The sequence below is a fragment of the Marmota monax genome, unplaced genomic scaffold, assembly GCF_021218885.2.
Source record: "Marmota monax isolate L192 unplaced genomic scaffold, Marmota_monax_Labrador192_F-V1.1 WCK01_AAM20220418_F8-fsc00033, whole genome shotgun sequence".
Classification (NCBI taxonomy): Eukaryota; Metazoa; Chordata; class Mammalia; order Rodentia; family Sciuridae; genus Marmota; species Marmota monax.
In genome coordinates this window covers 12287489-12303838 of record NW_026694282.1, presented here as the reverse complement: position 1 = coordinate 12303838, position 16350 = coordinate 12287489, and the positions used below count along the sequence as shown (strand labels likewise).

Sequence of the window (16350 nt, the reverse complement as noted above, 5' to 3'; positions counted from 1 at the left end):
CATGTGTTTTCTGGCAGATTAAGCAGGTAGAGTTTCTTATTTTAACTCTTCTAGAACTACACTGTGCCATTGGAAAAACACTGGCAATGTTCCTTTTAAGCCCATCCTGGAAACAAAAACAAATGACATGTCTAAAAGTAAACCTTGTACTTGCAGCAGTTATCTCAAATTGATCCAAATCAATTTTATTAAAAAGCAAATTTTGCAGTACTAGGCAGAGCTTTCATTTATATCTTTGTACTTGCCTGCACGGCATGGACATTTTATTCTTTTTTTTTTTTTTTTTTTAATAGCAGGGGAAAACTGTTAGGTTATTAGAAACTGATTGCCCTCTGAGAGCATCTTCACTTTTGACCATTGGCAGCTGGTAAACCTAGCTGTGTATTTTCAGCTTTGCATGAGTCCTAATGTACAGAACCATATGGAGACAAGTAGAAAGCTTCAAATTTGCCAAAGTAAGAACTTCACAAACCCAGTTTGTAGATGAAATTTAGCAGTTTTCTTTCTTTTAAGTTACTCTTTGTTGGAGGCCAGTGACCTCTTCATTTAATTCGTTTCAGCTTACCAGGTGCTGGGGAGGATCGAATGTGCAAGTTGCAAGAAGTGAAGCAGGCCCAGGTGCAGAAGGGCTGTAGTACACATACAGCCAGCTGACAGTCTGCCCCAGCATTGGCATCCCCAACCACAGGAGGGCCCAGCTCCTTCGTGGAGGGATCAGAAAGCACTGGATCTTATCTGCTATAATCGGAACAGGATGTTTTATGCCGAAAATTGAACTGATAGCTCTATCTACTGAGAAGGCTTTTGTTCACTCTCTTGTTCCTCAAATTGTATGCTGTTTTGTTTTGTTTTAAGGGTGGCAGCCCTTGGCTTTGGCCAACCAGTGTTAAATGAACTTCCACAAATATGATTATGAATGAAATGAAATAACTGTCCATTGCATTTGGAAATACTCTGTTTCTGTGGAAATGGCTTTTCTCAAAGTACCTTATTCTCTCCATCTGCCTTAACTTAAACTGCCATAACAAAATGCTATAGACCAGGTGGCTTAAATGACAGAAACTTATTTTCTTACAGTTCTGGAGGCTGAAATCTGAGATCAGAGTGACAGCATGGTGGGATTCTGGTGACAGCCTTATTCCTGTCTTAGAGACAATGTTCATTTCACTGTGTGCTCACATGACTTCTTCTTTGGGTATGTAAGTGCAGAGACAGAGCAAACCAACACTTTGATGTCCCTGTATTAACCCCATCATGAGGGTCCCACCATGTTGACCTTATCTAAATCTAATTACTTCTGAAAGGTCCCATCTCCAAATGCCACATTAGCAGTTATGACTTCAACAAATAAATTTGTGTGGTGGGGAATATTTACAATTTAGTCCATAGTATCACCCAATTGTTTTATCATAGCAAAGTTAATAAGGTTGGGACAAAGAGAACTGTCTTCAAAATGTTGACAAGTCAGCCTTGGCAACTGAGCCAGACCTTGTCTCAAAAAAAAAAAAAAAAAAAAAGGTGTGGGGAGTTGCTGGGGATATAACTCAGTGATAGGGTGCTCCTGGGTCAATCACTGGTACTAAAAAATCAAAATAAAAATATTTAAAAAAGTATTGACATGAAGAGTATTAGAATATTAGTAGTTCAGTCCTGTGTTAGAGAGCTTTGAGTTGTTGTGACCAATATGCCAAACAAGAACAACTTAGCGAAGGAAAAATTAATTTTGGTTCATGGAGGTTCAGCTCATGGTTAGCAGCTTCATAGCTCTGGGCCCAAGGTGAAGCAGCACATCATAGTGGAAAGGTGAGACTGAGGAAAACTGCTTATTTCAGAAAGCAGAGAGAACTTGAGTACAAGGATCCAAGGGCACATCCCCAGTGACTTCCTCCAGCCATGCCTACCACCCATTGATGCATTCAAATTATTACTCTCAAATGGATTAATCCTCTGTTTAAATTACAGCTATCATAATTTGATAACTTTACCTCTGAACATTCCTGCATTATTTCACACATGAGCTTTCCGGGGGACACCTCACATGCAAACTATAACAAATCCATAATGGAGCAAATATCAGTTGATTGAGAGTGTTGATAGCCATGTGCTTTGTCCTTTCTCACCCATGCCCACACCCACACCCATACTCATGTAGCCCTACTGTACCTACTTTAGGTTTATATAGGATGGGGTCAATCACAGAAAATGTCTGTGGCAGAAATTAAATGGAAAAATAACAACTTTCAGGATGCTTGTAGTGTCAGCAGTCTCTTGTGTTTTCTATCCTTGCAGTAACACAGACTAATCACTGATTTCAGAATGATAAATTAACCTACAGGGAGCAAATTCATTACCTAGGAAATTTTCAGTAATATACTGAATACCAAGGTTGGAAAAGAACTGATTTTCAGAAGATTTCTAATAAAACAAGTTGAAAGCACAAAGGAGTTTGTGGAGAATCATGGGTTAATTACAACACCCTGTTTCCCAAGCATTTCATCTTGTATAATGTTTGCTTTTGGAAGATGGACTGAGATTTACGTTTTACAGTTGAAATACTGAGCTTCTTCAAGGTCATGAGATAAGATTGAGATTATCAATTTGAGCATGAATTGCACAATATTGAAAGTTGAAAATGCTTCCCCCAATAGCTTTTTGTTTTATTTTTGCATTTTTGTTGTAGCCTATAAGGAACAATCAAAGAAGCCTGTTGTTATTATTTTAACTTGTCATTTTGTGAGTCTGGGCTATGAAGAGCAATGCTGGCCATGTTAGAAAGAGATGTATCACTCTCTGATTTATGATAGGCAGCTTAGATAAAGCATGATCCAAGTTATTTTAACTTCTAAATTGAAAACCTTTTTTCTGCTTGAAGCCACATTAAGAAGTATTTCATAAATAGTGATGGCGATGATGCAATCAGCCGGTTTTTTTTCTGGTTCTGCCTGAATTCCTCACCCTTTCATCAGATCCCTTTTCTTGTGGGACTATGATACTATAGTCAGGAGTAACAGAACTATCTGAAGTGTGGCCTGAGCTTCCATTCATCCTGAGTTTTTAGTTATAGATGTACTATCTGTAGATGGGGGTGAAGCATAAATCTTTCTAACTTAAGGCTGTGGCATATACATTTGCCATCACCATCCTATTTTGGATATATGAGGTTCTGGTTTCTTAGAAATGTTAGTGGGGAAAAAATTCAGAACAATAGAAGGATTGGGGAGAACTATAGATTTGAGGACTCTCGCCGTTAAAGACAATAAGAATCATCATCCTGATAGAATCTGTGATTACTTCCCAAAGCAGCAAATGTTGTTCTTTTCCTCTGTATATAATTTGTGTGGAAGATTTTAGGTGACTAAAACAACAACAAAACTGAAAACAAAAACAATATTTCTTAGTTACCTTTTCAATTATATTTTGAGTCCTTTACTCTCACCAAAGGAAATACCCAAGTCCACCTTTGTTGAATGCATACCCCAAAATAAACTTGGTACATGTGAAGCTTCTGGAATTAGAAAAAAATTCAATCTTTTGGTGCACCAGTTTTTGCTGCCTGTTCATTGGGGGTCATTTCACTTTTTGCTTTAGCTTTCTCATTTTAAAAGTAGGAGTTTCTCATGCCATGCGACATGTCTTGATTTTTGCTTTGAAAGATAGTCCAGTTCTCTCTGTAATAACTGAATTGGGGTTTCTAATGTTCATTACCACCAGAAAGTTGCTAACCTCCAAAAAGCCTGGAGAGAGGCCGTGGTATCAAAGCTCACTTGTGAAACCAGCAGGGAAGCCCTTCCGAAGTCTGCAGATTGTGAATGTTGCCTGTATATGGCAGGTGTCTCTGGCCTGGAATCTGGTGGCTGAGAAGTTAGCCTTGGGCCAGGCTAAATCTAGAAGGAAAAAAAAAAAAGATAAAAAATTCATTAAAAATAAAATGAATATATTATTTTATGCCAGTTTTAATACTTTACCCACTTCTTAGCTTAATTCTAGATATCAGAAAATTTTGTCATGATGTGGTGGGCACATAAATTGTTCAATATTTCTATAAAAACATTATAAAATACATAAGTAGATTTCCAAGGTACTTTGTTGGAGATGAGAAATTATTAAGTATCAAAAATAATTAGTGGAGAAAAATCATCTTAAAATATAGTAACTTTGCTGAATAATGAGTGTTACAATTAACATATTCTACAAATCTATCAATACTGTGGCTTCACATGTCCTTGTTCATCTCCAAAATTAATAATGACAGACACCAAGACCCTATTAATATTTTAATAATCTAATAGGCACAGGCAAGCATGCAGCAGAGAAGAATGTCAATCAGTGGCCAGAGCTATTGAGACATCTCAGGAGACTTCCAGGTGGGTGAGCTAAGTCCTCATAATTCTTTTCTTCATTCTTCCTGGGTTCATTTTCCTAGCATCATCCAGTTTCAGCAGCTGTTCTAATTTTGAGCAGAAGAATGATGTGCTTATAAAAGACAAAACTGTGGGCTAGGGCTATAGCTCAGTGACAGAGCTGCTTGCCTAGCATATGTTAAGCACCAGGTTTGATCCTCAGCACCACATAAAAATAAACAAATAAAATAAAGGTTTTCTGCCCATCTACAACTATAAAAAAAATTTAAAAAAAGACAAATCTCACAAGAATATTTAGGATTCTTTATGTCCACTGTATATTTTAAGGAATACTAATGTTCATGTCAGTTTGTATCTTTAAATGCTGTCATCTGGAAAATAATAGGAGCTTTTATAAATAATATATATTTGGGAGTTTGAAGAAATAGATTTTCTCTGATTTTAGCATGAGCAGTCTCCTTGCTCTAATCATTTCCAAATTCGTCTTCACTACAAATTATGTAGCATGTATAGACTACTATGGATTCTAGAAAGAATAAAACTCAAATGAAAGGAGGAAAAAAAACAGTGACCAACACATATAAAGTGCTTAGAGGGTAGTGCCCCACCCAAAGAAGGTCCTTCACAATGTTAGCTTCCTGTTCTTTTTGCTTCTGAGAGGCTCATTTCCACAGGAAATGATGCTTGACTTTCCTATGTTGCACACAATCTATTTTGTAGCTCTCATAAAATTTTCCTGAGTTTAGAGTTGAAGATTTATTAATAGTTCCATCTTGCAAGAACATGTCCATATAATTTGTTGCCAATACAGGTTGTTCTTCAGAGGAGGAAGGTCCCTGCTGGGGGTTAAGTCTGGATGGTTTTGAAGAATCATTTGTTGGAGACCACACAGGACCAGAGAGATCACACTACAGAGACTGAATTTCAAATCTAAATACCACTACTGATCTCTAGAACAAGGTTGGGAGAGACGTGGGGGAGAAGCCCGTAGAAAAGACATGATTTCAGAGAAAAGGGAATTTTTGCCAGGAACCCAGAATCAATATGACCATCCCATAACCCACACCCCCAAACACAGGTTTGATACCAACTTCTGGAATCTGCATAAGGCCACAATTCATTCTGTTCTTAGAGGCTTCTGACACTTGAGCCAGTGATGATTTATTTTTTAATCCCACCTGATTGTAGTTAGGGCTCACAGGCAAGAAATAAATTTCTTCTCACTGTTTTAAAAAATATTTTCTTATAATTTAAAGGGCTGATTTTTGCTTTCCTTTTCACTCTGCTGCCAGGTTGCCTGACTAGGATTTTTCTCTCTATAGCCCTACCCAACACCTACCCTAATGTGCTTGCTATATTTTCTGATAATTCTCATGGTTTCAGTCCTCACCAGATTTCACTAAGCTGTTGTGCCACGCACATATTATTGGAACTAGCTCCCTTCTTGTTCCTGCATGTCAATCCCCTATTCTTCCTCAGGGTCTACTCCAGCATCAACTCTCAGTGAAGTTTTCTCTTCCTTCTTGGGTCCATTGAGTTCTGTTCTTTTTAATTCCACAGCACATTGAACAAAGTGTATGCACAGAGTTGTACTGATCTGTAGGCGTGCTTGTCTTCTTCAGCGTACCACGTAGGCTTCTTGATGACAAGGACTACTCCACTGGTTTTTATGTGCCTGATGCATAGTGGGTGCTGATGGAGCATATGCTGAACAAAGGTTTGACATGTTCTCTTTTGTTAACATGCAAGAAAATAACTTGACATCAGTAGGGAGCTTGGGACATGAAAGAAATTAGTGTAAAGAATAAATGTTTACCTTTCACTGTGTGCTTAAGACATGGAAAGCTACATATATTTAATAAATGTAGGTAAAAATAATTGGTTTGGTGATGGTAATGGAGCAGTCATTGTGGTGTGGGGTAAGGAGGTAGAGCAAGAGCACTGGTCACAGGGTTCTAGGCATAGCTTTGCCAGAGAACCTTGCCACCTCAGTTCTTTCTTGACCTAATTTTTTCATCTTGTGGAATAGAAAGACAGGAGGAAGTAATCTTACATGAATTTAAGGTAATTCAAGCCCTAAAACTATCATCTAGCATAGTGGTAGCAGTTAAGAAATGCCAAGCACTGCCACAAAGTCCTATCTCTGTACCCCCACACAAAGATACTTGAACATTTCTTGTGTCCTATTCAGATTTGGAGTCTTCTAGACATTTTTCTTTTCTTCTTCTCCTTCTTCTTTTTTTTTTTTGATATATATTTTTAGTTGTAGATGGACACAATACCTTTATTTTATTTATTTGTTTATTTTTATGTGGTGCTGAGAATCGAACCCAGTGCCTCACGCGTGCTAGGCAAGCCACTCTACCACTGAGCCACAACCCCAGCCCTAGGCACTTTTTCTTAATTTCTTCCTTTTGTGCTCATTGCCCCCTTCCTCCAGGCCTATGTGTTTTGCCTTGAAGTTGTAGAGCAATTGGAACATAGTGCAGTATTATGTGGCTCTTCAGTTCTTCCTTCAGGGTGGCCTTGTGCACCTCTCTACTACCCCTTTACTCATTGCTCCTCACACAAATCTTGGCCTCTCTCCAGCAAACTTATTTCCATCAGGCCCAGACAAGATTTTTAAGGTCTTTCAGGGCGTTTTGCTCTTATTTTCTGTGCAAAAGCTATGTTGCCAGAGAACTCTCAGATCATTTCCCCATCAGTTTACTTCCCTTTTTTCTATTTTCTTAGAACCCACTTTTAATATGATGATAGCACTGAGTACTGTTTGCTGAAGGTTTACTGTGTGTTTGTATTGTGATGGGGGTTTACATACATGCCTGATTGCTTACATCACTAAACCTTTCCATTGTTCCTGAAGGATGAAATATAATCATTTTGGAGATGAGAATATGTTCTCAGATTTTTTGAATAACTTGCCAGGATTGTCTGACTCCAAAGCCAATGCAGTTTTCACCATATCATGCCATGTCCTAGCATATGTAGGTCCTCTTCAGTTTTTTGTTTTGTTCATGTCAGTTTTTTATTGGTTTCAGAAACAATTATATCACCAATAAGAAAAGACTTTCACCTCACCTCAGCACATAGAAGTTTGTGTTTTGTTTTTTCTTATGTTTTTCTACTCTTTGTTTAGAGTCACATATATTTTAAAGAGTATGACCATAATGTGGAATTCGATATTATTATATTAATACAAATTCTTCAAGTATTTTTTGTTATCTTTTTTCATGTTATCATTTTAATGGCTGTATAATTTTAATCAGATTGGTTTATCATAGTTTCTTAAAAAGTTTAATACTGCAAAACATATAGATTATTTCCATTTTATACTATGATAAATTATAATAATGATATTTATGTACTTTTTAAAGATAAATGGTAGTACATTGACTTTTTTAAATATTTTTTTTTTAGTTGTCAGTGGACCTTTATTTTATTTATATGTGGTGCCGAGATTCAAACCCAGTGCCTCACACATGCTAGGCAAGCACTCTACCACTGAGCCACAACCCTAACCCTACATTGACTTTTAAGAAACTTTTTATTATGGAAATATTGATGTATTTATAAGAGAGCAGATAGGTCCTACTTGGACCTATCATCCAGTTTCAACAATGGTAATCAACATTTTGTTCATCTTGTTTCATCTAATCACCTTTTTATTCAGAGTATTAAAGAAAATTTCAAATATCTTGCTATTTCACTTGTAAATACTTCTGGATACATTTGTAATGGATAAGGCCTCTTTACTAAGGTTATCTAGTATTCTATGATCTCCATTAAGGTCTATGTTTAAATATTCACATTTAGTTGGTACAAATTAGGATCCAAATATAGCCCACACATTGCAGTTGATTGTTACCTCTTTAAAGTTTCATTCATCCTAAAGAGTACACACACACAAAGACACACACTTTTTTAATGCCATCAATTTGTTGGATAAAACAGGTCATGAGTCTATATAGTATTCCAACAGTCTGTTGTTGATTGTCTTTTTAAGGTATCATTTAACTTCTTTATCTACTCTATTTGTTTTGATTGTGGTTAGATATAAAAAGTTTAATTAGACTACAGCTCAGGCTGGGGATACAGCTCATTGGTAGAGTGCTTCCTTCGTATGTACAAGGCCCTGGGTTCAATCCCCAGCACCACCAAAAAAAAGAGAGAGAGAGAGAGAGAGAGAGAGAGAGACAGACAGACAGACAGACTACAGCTCATTTTTTAAGGAAGAATACTTGGTAAGTATGGTATTTTTTAAAATTTGATATCAACTTTAACAGAACATTTTACCCCTTCATAAGATCTTTTTTTCCTTGTTCTTCTAGAAAGCCTCTTATGTAGGCAGCCTCTCCAAACTTAAAGCCCATTCATGTTGAGTCATGTGACTGGATCCCTGCTGATACAAGCTTCTGTTCTAGGGTACTGAAACCAGTTTTATTTTAGCCCCTTCAACCTTGGCAGAAAACTAAGAATTGCCTGAAATACTTTTGAAAGCTATTGGAAGCCCAAGAAAAACCTGGATTTGAAAAAGAGATAATTGAGAATTGAGGAAGGATGCTTCAACCTTCGACATTGAATATACTGGTTCACAGGCTGAGACAGGACCATCCTCTTGGCTGCCTTTACAGGTCAGGGAAGGGCTGAGACAATACACCTGTTTTCTGCTTCTAAACTCTTTGACTTTAGGTTAGTTTAAATGAAGTTTCTCTTGGTAGAATGTAAATATGGAAGGCTATCATATACAACAGCGAGCTCTGTGTCTGTCTCCATCATAGTGATTCCCTGGGCACAATAAGAAAGCCATGGCTGGAATGTGGGGATGTGGTGTTCCTATCTCCTTATAACACATTCTCCCTTGTATTTTATGTGGTGTTTGAGGCATCTCTTAAGGCCACATAATAAGAAGTTTCCCACCAAACAAAGCAAAGGAATATCCATGATGTGAGGCTCCCAGCATTGTCTAAGACTTAAGAAGGCAGAATAATTCTTTTCTTTTTCTCTGGATCCCAGAAAGTAAAAACCATGTATGGTTTTTCCCCTTAGGTTATTAGACAAAGTCAGATCTTCCAAATCTTGGTTTGCCTGACCATTCAAATCCACTACATCTTCACACTGTTGGTAAAGACCTAGCATCACTGGGAAAGAAGATGTAAGGTACCTTTGCAACCTTCTCCACCAACCTTAAAACTGGAAATGCTCGATTGAGGTGCCATTATATTTTTCAGATATATGCCAGAGGCAGTTCTAAGAATGTATTAATAGGATGGAGATAGCTCAAGACAAGAGCTTCAGAGAGAAAAGAGCTGTGAAGTGCTTTATTTAAGAGGGTGGCCTTTCTTTTGGGACTAGATTCAAGTATCTTACTTTGTCCTTTTTATCTTATTGGACAGGCTATGTAATAGAGACTTTGAATTTTGACTTTGAGCTGTAGAAACACAGAAACTTTCCTCATTCTTTTAACTTCTGGTTGCTCATTTTATTCATTACTATTTTATGGTGTAGGCAACGTCACTGGAAGGTCAGTCACAGAAACTGAGAATCCAAGAATAGAGAAAAACTCTGAACATAAAACATTGTTTAATTCTATGTTTTTAATTAAAATTATTTTATTTACTTAATCTTTGCCCAATTTAAGATAGAATGTTAAACATTTTTTTTTTCTGTTAAGGAATGACTTTGTCATATATGAGCTGTTTTTGAGAATCCTTATTACTCTTGTGTTTTCCTAATGTGCTTCTTCAGGCATAGGAAGCAATTCTTTCTCTTTTCTTTAGAATATTTATAAGTTTTTAAGTGGACATTCTGATAAGCCATATTCTATTTGCAACATTCCTTCTTTGGTCATATGGTCCTTATTGCTCCTTTGATTATTCTATAATGTGTGTGTAGTAAGTATAGGATTAATGGATTCAATGGAGTATAGGCAAACTATAGTAAATGAGAGGCTGGAACAGCATCTTATTTCTTTTTGTTTTGAGCAATAAGGAAAAAAGCAAAATTGAAAGAAAGATAATGCTTTAGGCTTGAGTTTATACAAAAAAAACTACAGCAGTTTAAAGTTTCTTTTAAACGTTCTTGTTCAGCAATTCTTAGAGAGTGGAGTGTTTATTAGACAAGCTCCAACTCTTTAATACTTTTACCTTGTACATGATGGAACTGAAGTTCCTGTGGTTTTTCTAGATCAAATGGATACTTAGTTGGTAAGTCTACTTAAGTTTCTCCCCTAATATCGATGTTTGTTAAACTTAATCAACATTGAGTAAGAATGGCAAATGTTTACCTTAGAAAAGATTAAACTAAGTTTTCACTTGAATTGCCTTTCTATCAAGGAATATTTCTCATTTTATAAGAAATCTTAGTTTCATTTTCAACATTGTCACTTCATTCTGTTATGGGTAAATACTAGAACTTCAAAATGGTAAGCCCCTATTATATGATATAAGACTATAAATGCTTTTGCTGTACCTTCTAAAATGCAAGGTGAGTACTTCTAGGTTGTTTTTCCTGAGTTTTCAACAGCATTGAATATATATACACCCACCAATACAGGGAGGACAAAAATTATTTAAATGTAAATGAAGAAGGTTGGTGACTATTTCAAAGGTGAGTCATGAATCTTTTGTCCCTCAGATTCTCTAGATAAAAAATATGAATAAGTTGGCTCCAAAAATTGTAAATCTGCCTCTTATTTGAGACCTGGTATGCATGTTGCTCTTGCAGGTGCTGATTCAGGTTTTGTCTTTTCCTTTCAATGTCCTCCATGTGTTCAATTATCTTCTCCTGGCACTCTACTTTTGGAGAGAAGCTTTGTAGAGCCCAGAGGCACCATTTTCTTTTGTCTTATGTTAAATTGCTGTGCCCAGTCCTTCCCTGTGAATACATACAATTTGTAAGCTGAGCAGTTCGTATGGGCTCCCTAGCAATGTTCAGTCCATATTCAATTCTTTCTATTGCATAGGCAGTTTGGGCTTTTAAGCAAATAAGGGAATAAATTTATATAAATATTATATATATATATATATATTATATATATATATATAATATATATTATATATATATTAAGTTAAAAAATAAAAGCTTGACTATCAGACATGAATCAGATGTGCTATACAGACTAATCCGTTATTCGAGCTTATCTGGAACTGCATGAATTAATCTTAATCATGTCTATTCTTTTAAAAATATCAACAGTTAAAAATTGCATGTCTTATTATTAAAAATGGTTTTGGAGCTGAGATATAATCTCCTAAATGAAGGAATAAAAATAAGAGCAGGATGAGCCAGCAACCATTTTTCTTCCTAAAAATTTAAAATAAATGGAGATCAAGGAATGTTAGACATTGTTAAATAAATCAGAGGTCTTGTGACATTTCTGATATTTTATTAACAAAATTTTGATTTGATTTATCTCTTTAAAATAACTAGCAAGGTATTCTCTAAGTGCTAAAACATAAATTACAAATGCAAAAGCTTGATTTATGTTAATGGTTGATAATGTGTAGGGCATGGCAAATGATCACAGGTTCTGCAATATTCCCTGAATGGAAGGATAGATTCAGAAAAGTACTAAAGAAAGTGCTGCCTTAGGCTCCATTTGTTGATATATAGATGATGGCTGTCTTGTAAGAAATGATATAATCTTGATGATGTGAACTTTCACTTCCATTTCAGACATCTCCAGATTTTAGTGAAATCTGCTCGACAGTTCTGAGTGCTGCCCTGTCTCTATGATGGATCAGAAATGTGCAGATCTCTACAAGGATAGCATAGGAATTTAAAAAAAAAAAAAAAAAAAGTCTGACTACTACTTAGGTAATATTTGGTCTTTCTGATCTCTTGCAGTAATATTTACATTTTTATATTTCTCAACATACCTTCCTTTCCCCCACCTCTTAGACCCTGAATAACACCAGCTGAATTGCCAATTCCCAATTCTATGTCAATCCGAGATATGCCTTCTCTAGATTACTTGGGTTGCTCAGTATTTTAAGAAAAACCACATGATCCTGAAAATTGGAACTGCTCCACATTTTTATTTTCCAGACTCAAGTATGTTTGTTCCGTCTGCATCATTTAGCCATCTTCTTGTGCTGTGTATGGTTGTCCCCTTCTGATCCTGTATGTCTCCCCTTAAATGTGACTCACTCAGAGAATCCTTCCCTGACCTTCTTATCTAAGTAGGTTCCTTCTCACACACTGCTCTGTTTATTTCATGACACTTTACACTCTACAATTCTGTTTTGGTGTTCATCTAACTTGTCTGTCACAACAACAAAATTTCTTGTGCCCAGGGACAGAATCTATGTTAGTAATTGGAGTAGTGGTGTAGTTATTGGCATGTAGCAAGCACTCAGGAAAAAAAAAAATCATTAGATAAATAAGTAAATTGTAAGAATTCATTTGAAAAAAATAAACATTTTAAAAACTACTGATTTTTACAGTGCTGCTTTTTTTTTCTTTTTTAATTTTTTATTGTTGGCTGTTCAAAACATTACATAGTTCTTGATATATCATATTTCACACTTTGATTCAAGTGGGTTATGAGCTCCCATTTTTACCCCATATACAGATTGCAGAATCACATCAGTTACACATCCATTGATTTACATATTGCCATACTAAGTGTCTGTTGTGTTCTGCTGCCTTTCCTATCCTCTACTATCCCCACTCCGCTCCCCTCCCCTCCCCTCTTCTCTCTCTGCCCCCTCTACTGACATTCATTTGTCCCCCTTGTATTATTTTTCCCTTTCCCCTCACTTCCTCTTGTATGTACTTTTGTATAACTCTGAGGGTCTCCTTCCATTTCCATGCAATTTCCCTTCTCTCTCCCTTTCCCTCCCACCTCTCATCCCTGTTTAATGTTAATCTTCTTCTCATGCTCTTCAACCCTACTCTGTTCTTAGTTACTCTCCTTATATCAAAGAAGACATTTGGCATTTGTTTTTGAGGTACAGTGCTGCTTTTGAAGGAATGTAGCCATAAGCCCAAGAGATATTCTTACAGCTGTTAGGTTGCATTCCCTTTCAAATAAACTTCGCCTGCCTGTGGTGGTTGAATGAAGAGACCCTTGTGTTCTGAATTGGGAACTCACAGCAGTTGTCCAGCTTTTGTAATAGCAGCTCTCAGCCTCCCTTTGTCTGCAGGTGCACACAGACCGGTGCTGTTAACATGTGCCATCTGAACACACCCAGGGTGGTTTGTGATTCCCAGAGCCCAGACTGAGACTCACCTCTTTCCTCCCAATTCCAGAAATCACATTGGGATGTAAGTGAGTGAGTTTAAGTCTTTACAGAAATTGTCTTGAATCTATTCAAGTGTGTATCAAAAGGCAAAAGACAAACCAATTATAAATTTTAGGGCTCTTTTTTAGTAGTAGTAAATTACCTGCTATATACTTTGCAACTAGTCAGTACACGTCAGTGTGTCATGATACATAATTTTTGAATTGGTGTTTCAGAAGTTGGTCTCAAACCTCTGGGGAAAATTTTATTATTTATGTAACTTTTGGGAAAGAAGAAAATGCATATAGTTAAGAGCAAAAAGTGGCAACCCTATAGGAGAGGAACTCATGAAAATAATATTTACAATAAAGCCTATACTGATACTTGATAGGTGTTGACTTGCAAACCCTCTCAATGATTAACATAAAATGCTTATTAAATAAGATGAGCCATATAAAATGTAAATATTAGCATCTTTAGTCTCAAAATGCAATTTCATATAGCCCAAACCAATAAATTTGTTAATATTTTCTATTGTTTATTTAAAATGCACTTGTAAGTTCTGGCAAAAGAAGAAGAGTAAATGTGTCACAGTAGATCAGATAGAGGTGATGGGAGGGGAGGGGAGGGGGGGATAGGAAGGGCAGCAGAATACAACAGACACTAGTATTGCTGTATGTATAAATGTGGCTGTATAACCAATGTGATCCTGCAATCTGTACACATGGAAAAATAAGAATTCATACCCCATTTGAATCAAATGTATGATATGTCAAGATCATTGTATTGTCTTAACAACCAATAATAAAAAAAAAAGAACTAAAGTTTTAGACCAATACAACTCACTCTTAAAACTAAAGGTGAACTGAGTTTCCATTCTAGCTCATAGTTTCTTGGGAGAGAAATGATTACTCTATATAAAACAAGGTTTTTTAAAATAATGAAATAGAATAGTGATATGTGGGCAACTACATAATTATGTAAATTACATAGTTAAATCAAGTCCTGTTTTAATGATAGAAAGAAGACAAGCTTACTTCTATGAAAGATCTCATTTCCACCATTGGTTATAGCTGCTCAATGTAACTACAGTCCTTTGGCTCTTATTGGCTGGGTGAAAGAAGCAGTGTTGAATTAACATTATCATGTTACTGTCAGCATGTGAGATTTGCCTGCAGTCCCAGCATTTTTAGAACATTTGATGTTAGTTGTGTAACACTGGAATAAAATTTGCAAAAAAAAAAAAAAAAAAAAAGAAGAAGAAGAAGAAGAAGAGTAACCTAACAGTGAATCTTTTGATGTCTTTTTTAGTGTCTTCTTTGCCAAGATAAGCCAACCATCATTGAGACTGTCAGTCTTGCTTGGATAGCCTTGCCTGGCCCAAGTTTATGTGCTATCAGGAGACATCTCTAAGCCATAGAAGTTACAATCTAGGTAGAAGAACAAGATTCATCTGGGAAGTAAAGTTGTATTTATATATGCTAGATTATGCAAATCCAACAAATAAAGAACAGCTTTTCTTCTATGGTTCCTACCATGGCTCACCATATATGTATTTTAAGAAAATTTTATATTTATAGAAAAGTTGCAGTGATAGCATAGAGAGTTCCCACATATCCTTCACTCAACCTCCCCTAATGTTATATCTCACATAAGCATGGCATATTTGTTTATCAAAACTAAGATAGTACCATTGGTATATTACTAATAACTAAACTACAGACTTTATTCTGATTTTACAAGGTTTTTTACTAATATCATTTTTCTCTTCTAGGATCTAATTGGGGATACCACATTACATTTAGCTTATATGTGTCTTTTTTTTTTCCCAATATCTTTATTTTATTTATTTTTATGTAGTGCTGAGGATCGAACCCAGGGCCTCTCATGTGCTAGGCAAACACTCTACTGCTTAGCCACAACCCCAGCCCCATATATGTATCTTAATAATTGATAAAATATAAAAATAAGAGGGAAAATATTTTACCCATGCTCAGACAATACTGCTTTAATATTTATGTACATTCTTTTCTCAATGCTTCAATTTAACATATACCACACACATTTTAGGATTGGATTGCATTTATCATTTAGCAAATCATATTACCTATATCATTTTAGTGTTTGAAAACATTTTAATGTGTGCATAATTTTTATCATGTGAATGTACTATTGGTTAACATTAGCAGATTTTTGAATAGTGGTTGTAATTTTTTTTTTCCTCTTACAAATGTCACTGTGCAAAGGGGAGGGAGAGGTGGGGATGGAGTATGGGGGCAGGAAAAATGGTGGAATGAGGTGGACATCATTACCCTAGGTACATGTATGACTGCACATATGGTGTGACGCTGCATCATGTACAACCGGAGAAATGAAAAGTTGTGCCACAATTATGTACAATGAATCAAAATGCATTCTGCTGTTATGTATACCTAATTAAAATAAATAAATTAACTAAAAAAATGACACTGTGATGATTTTCAATGCATTTGAGCTTTGGGCGCTTTTCATATTTCTACAGGTAGATCACAAGGAAGACCATGTTATGTAAAGACCAAAGGATTCTCCACTCTTCTTATTTATTTTTTTTAATTCAAGAGTAATACTTTTAAACTATACTGAAATCTCTAAAAAATGCAAGTGAAAATCTCCTCCTGCTCTATTAGACTTACTTCCCTGAGGAAAAGAAAGCATTGTGAAGTTTCTGGCTTTAACCTGAGCCAGTGCAATTGAAATTATTGGTGGTGCAGCCATGAAAAAGTACA

General features: G+C 35.9%; 1 protein-coding gene across 13 annotated transcripts in view; it reads left to right on the top strand.

Moving 5' to 3' along the window:
- Caap1 (caspase activity and apoptosis inhibitor 1) overlaps positions 1-16350 on the top strand; it is a 602989-nt gene that overhangs the window by 82761 nt on the left and 503878 nt on the right. Inside the window, exons 7-8 of one of the 13 annotated variants that reach the window (XR_009228875.1) lie at positions 561-4364; positions 5173-14859. The exons of 10 other annotated variants lie outside the window; for them this stretch is intronic. The gene's annotated coding sequence lies outside the window, so the exon portion shown is untranslated. Of the gene's footprint in view, positions 1-560; positions 14860-16350 lie in introns of those variants that run through there. 2 more of the 13 variants (XR_009228876.1, XR_009228874.1) reach the window with 2 other exon arrangements.